Consider the following 6,004-nt stretch of genomic DNA (forward strand, 5'->3'; position numbering starts at 1 on the left):
CATGAAGTTGGGAGTTTATATGTAATTCGACTGGCATGGATAGAAGACGTCATTGTCGTCTTAAGGGGGTACTACACCCCTGGCTAAATTTGTGCCTATTTTTGCATTTTTCCTCAAAAATAATAGCGCATTAGTGACAAGTAAGATATGTATATTATAGGGGCAATGACTACAACTTCTACACTGAAAATTCAGCAACTCAAGGCAAGTAGTTATTGATTTATGGATCAAATATTGGTTTCCCTCATTTTTGACTGTAACTCCACAACTGTTGTCTGTGCTGAAATAAAATTTCCAGTGCAGTAGTTGTAGTCCTTGCCCCTATAATATACTTATCCCCAATGCACTATAATTGTTGAGAAAAATGCAAAAATAGGCACAAAATTGGGCAGGGCTGTAGTACCCCCTTAAGGATACGATACATGATTTACCGACAAGTGACTCATTTCGGAATGCGATCATGAATTTTGAAGAAAAAAGTTTCCACAGGCTTCGTTGGGATTCGAACCAGCGATTCGAAACTTCTATTGATTACGCGTCTAGCGCTTTACCGCTCGGCCACGGTGGCAGTTGAGTGGATGAGTGTAATGATAGATGATCAAACTCATAAAGCCATCTTTAGCCTTTTGTTTACTAAAAAAGACGCGTTTTGTAAAGATAGATTAGCCGTTTTATGCATAAAGAGCACGAACGTTTGGGAAAGGTTTCAAACAAATAATAAAGACACTGATGTGATGATGAAATTGCGTAAGTCGGGAAATATCTGCGTCGCAATGTTTTGTTTTGGATTTAGGAATTTGACCTTAAAATTTACGACTTCATGACATTATCATTCGAAATCAACCAAAGATAATTTCAACAGTATATGTCCTCATTCTTTCCCTAGAATGTTTTGTACATGTATGTGAAATAGTTTCAACAATGGTTCGCTGCATAATGGTAAAAACAGCCTTGACCTAAAAAAGGGTGAGAGGTACCATATTTACGGATTCAGGCTAAATTTAAAATTGATATAAAACGTTTGTTTTTTTGATCGATTACAAAAATTAATTTTTGTCATATAAAGATATTGTGTCTGGCGTGAATTACACTACAGTTTTTTTTTTATTCTTAGGGCTCTTTGACTTCTTCAAATAATTTCTTTAATGATAAGAGTGAATCCCCTGGCCCTCTATAGTTACACACAAAAGATCGAGTCCCCTTAAGGTATACGATGTATTGTTGGTCGAAGCAGCAGAAAAAAAAGGAGTTCACAGCATCTTGCGAATGGTAGTGAGCTTTAGCAAAAATTGCATTGCTCAATTCATAGCGAGCGTGTAGAAGAATTGAAATATCACATATATACTTTTGTAGGTCCTGTGGTTCTTGAGTTATGTTGTAAAGAGGGCTGAAACAATAACACTTTTGTAAAACGTGCATAATCATTAACAACCATAAATTAAGCAAGTTTTCAAAGTATATGATTTGTATAATGAACTTTTGCAAAACACGAAAGTGTTATTTTTCAATAATATATTGATTCAGATAATGAAAATGTTTTAATGTGGGATTAAATAAACAATGACCACTGATTTGAATAATTTCTTTTCTTTTTTTGTTTATTGATTATCACATGTCTCCTCCAAATTCACGAAACAAGAACAATAATCCAATCCAATGAGAGCCGAAAACATGTCCTTCAATGGATATTGAATACAAGATAAATAGGATTTTGCTGCAACTTTGGGTTACTTTCATTTAAATGTACGCTGCGATTTGAATATTGGGACCATTGCAACAAATGAGTTGTCATACTCATAATAAGCAGAAATAAATTCAGCTTCGAATGCATATCCAATATGTGGCATACAATCAACCGTTTTGGAAAAATGAGCATTCATTAAGGGGGAGGGGGGTAATTATATATTGGCAGGTGTTTGTATTATATTTCTATAATGTATAGAATATAAAATATATAATCCTCGATTTTGCACAATATATAGAATATGCATTTTTCATATTTCCATTTGTTTCCAATTGTAAGTAAATATAATTAAGGTTATTAATTATTTTAAACTGTTGAGATTTGGTAGTTCACAGCATCTTACGAATAGTAGTGAGCTTTGGCAAAACCTGCATTGCTCAATTCATAGCGAGCGTGTAGAAGAATTAAAATATCACAGATATACTTTTACTGTTCTTTAGTTACGTTGTAAAGAGGGCTGAAACAACAACACTTTTGTAAAACGTACATAACTATTTAACAACAATAAATTAAGCAGGTTTGCAAAGTATACGATTTGTAGAATCAACTTTTGCAAAACATCAAGGTGTTAATTTTCACTAATATATTGATCTAGATAATGAAAATCGATTTTTAGGTTGCTTCGACCAACAATACCTCGTCTACCCTTAAGTCACACAACAGCGGACCACATGTTTGACAATCAGTTTCGAATTACATTTTAAATTAATCCAAAAGAACCCAATAGGTTTTAAGCTTTACTTGGCATTTATGTGACTTATTTTAAATATTATATATCTAAATGTGGACAAACAAATAATGCTGTATGTTCATAAGTAATAATGATACAATAAATTATAATAATAACGACTATTAAAAGATGCTTCAAGGGCATTGGTATTGAGCTATTTATTGATTCATTTATTGAAATGTAAATTAAAAATATTATGTATATCGTACAAACAAAAACGAGTTTTGTTAATTACATCCAATGGACTTATAATGAGGAAAACATAAAATAAAATTTACAATGGAAATAACAAAATGTGTCTTGTGTCTCTTTCGTTCTCTTCCTGGCAAAACTAAGAAATATTGTGTGTGTGTGTGGGGTGTTTTTTTTTATTAGGTGATGGTAGCGATGGTAAGGTGTTAAAATACATATTTGACTTAAAAAAAGACGTACACACCAGCATTGTCCTTTATCGTGCTCATAATCGATATTCATGTCTTGTCCATATGCGAATATGCTAGCTACCAATCAACTTGTACTATTAGCTACATATAATGTAAGAATATTTAGAATTCATATCGGCTGTTTGAATCTGAATAAACTTATAAGTAAAGAAGGGCAACAAAAGACAGAGTTTAAGAATATTGATCGGTAGTTTTATAATTTAATTAAAACAATATGCTAACAATGCAATGCCATAATACCACACATGTATTCTTATTATTCATAACTGGGTTTGAAACTGCATTGAATGGTGCTATTTAAAATTGGACAGTTGTAGCTACACGTGAAATACCCCGTGTACAATCAATTACGTTAATGAAATTTATTTAAATATTTTTCATCAGATCAGAAACGGGTTTTTAATCTACCGTACCCTTATTATTTAACATGAGAACAATACAGTTTGTTCTTTACTACTCAGTGCAGTTTAAATTTAGTACGTATGCGAATACAGTACGACTAATAATAATAAGAATTAAGTAAGAATAAGTTGAAACATGAATGAGGAGAAAAATTTATTTTCAGTATGACCATAAGAGGAGCACACTTCATGTTAATATCTTTGAAATAGTGACTATAGTCTGACATTTGACGATTGTTATGGATATGTAACTTTTGATTATTTATTCAACGTCATTTTGTCTCCTGAAATACTCAAATACAAACTTTAAAAATGGCTGCAGTTGGATTTAGCTCCTTTTGGAACAAAAAAAACACATTTCTCTCGTATTTATTATTTTCCTCTTCGCAACGTGGGAGGTAAAAAAAGAGAAACAAATTATAAATATTCTAGTGGTCCAATGTTATTAGATTGCCAAGGTTACTGCAACTTGGAGTTAGAGCCTTTTGGAACAAAAATCTTCAAATACTAGCTTTGCTTCCAACTGTCGCTATTGGGTGTATACGATTATCAGGCAATGGTTTGCAGCTGCGCCATACTACCAATATAATTAGAAATATTGGTAATTTATCCCCCAAACAAGCGATGGCGCAAACCGTCTGCATTACAAAACAGTATCTGTATACCAGCTTGATGCATCGCCACAAAATTGCAACACCAATTTCCAATCACTCAATTAACCGATGGCGCTATGTTTTGCATTGTAACAAATTGCTACATACGGGCTCATTGTGCACTTGGACATCACCACAAATAATAGTTTGCGATATTGGAAATATACCCTCAACCCATTAACCGAGGGCGCTAGTATATGACAGCACTGCCTCATTTCAAATGTTTAGTTCTAGTTTTGGTTTTGGTTTTGGTCACGTGGTTTCCTATTGTCCTGCCTAACCACTTGAATCATAAGATATCGAACTCATTCTTTCTACCTTTTGTTAAAAACTAAACATTTGTGACAGGCAGTTTCGGTTTTGGTTTCAGTTTCTTATTTAAGTGGTGTGACGAAAAAAAGTATTTGTTTTGAAGTTACCTACTCTAAGTATACAAAAGAAATGTTTCAATTTCGCAGTGCAATATTCACGTGGAGAGAAATTGAGCATGGTAATCTGCATTGAAAGACGTGGTTTACAAAATCGAATAAGCCAAGGCTATTTCACCTGTGAAAAAATATAGACCATTGAAATATTTGCATTCGACATTACAAAAGCGGCGACTAAGTTGTTATAAACAAAATCGCGACATTGCCTCATTTCAAATAAATAGTTTTAGTTTTGGTTTTGGATTTGGTCACGTGGTTTCCTATTGTCCTGCCTAACCACTTGAATCACAAGATATCGAACTCCTTGTTTCTACCTTTTGTTTGAAACTAAACATTTGTGACAGGTAGTTTCGGTTTTGGTTTCAGTTTCTTATAAGTGGTGTGACGAATAAAATTACAGGATTTTCGAGTTACCTGATCTAAGTATACAAAAGAAATGTTTAAATTTCGCAGTGCAATATTCACGAGCAGAGAAGTCGAACAAAACAGTCTACATTTGAAAGCATTGATTTAGTTTGAAAGCATTGGCTTGAGACTACGAAATAGCCTAAGCTGATTTCACTGTGAAAATATATAGACCATCGAAATATTTGCATTCCACATTACAAAAGGGGCCACTACTGTAATTGTATAGGTGCTATAAACAAAATCGATTCATGTCCTTAATCCCATGTACCAGAATCGATGGCCATTATATGACCTCTAATAACCTAATGACTTTTACTGAAGCAATTTTACTGCAAAAGTAGAAGATAGAGGGAGGGAGAAGATTGGGGGTGTGTGTGTGTGTGGGGGGGGGTTGGAGGGCAAGGGGGATATGGGCCGGGAGAGAGAGAACATATGAGAGAGAGCATTGGAAGTGAAAGAGAAGGGGAGGAGAGCTCGAGATGAAGATATCGAATGTAGGGGAGGAGGAGGGGAAAGGGGTAATTCAGGAAAGCGGTGGTTATATAGGGAGGGGAGCCCCTCTTAAAGCGGTATGGGTTGTGCTTCCTGGGATAATAAACTAATTCATAATCAAATCATCTCCATGCATCGTTTATGTTTCATACAAACAAACAAATTCCCCACCCCACCCCATCCTTCAGTATACGCGCATGTATATGATTTCTAGGCCTAGAACTCGTGAGTGTAATATGCCACCTACCTTCGACAGAGAGCATCAACTGTCGTCCGCGGATAGATTTCCGATATCAATCATGATAATAATTATGTTAGCACAATAGGCTATTGTATACTTCTGGTTATATACCCTATACTGTGCCCTCCCAGCATAATAGTGTTATGATTGCAGATCAGATCAGCTCTACTTTTTAATCCCTTGATTTTTGGTTTCTGAACAAAAGAGAAACCAAAACTATATATTTGAAATGCGGGAATGCAAAAGCGGCGACTGGAGTGTTATAAACAAAATCGATTCATGTCCTTAAGGATGCACACAGGATCACTGAAGTGTTACATGGCCAAAATTGAGTTTTCATCACTAATGTCATCTTCAAACCGTATTTTATCTTGTCATCTATAACCATAAGAAAAGCTATTTTAAAGACACTTTTTCATTCAAAATTCGTCAAAATGCAAAAGCAAATAAATCATTGTTTTCCC

This window comes from Amphiura filiformis, unplaced genomic scaffold (assembly GCF_039555335.1).
Source record: "Amphiura filiformis unplaced genomic scaffold, Afil_fr2py scaffold_95, whole genome shotgun sequence".
Classification (NCBI taxonomy): domain Eukaryota; kingdom Metazoa; phylum Echinodermata; class Ophiuroidea; order Amphilepidida; family Amphiuridae; genus Amphiura; species Amphiura filiformis.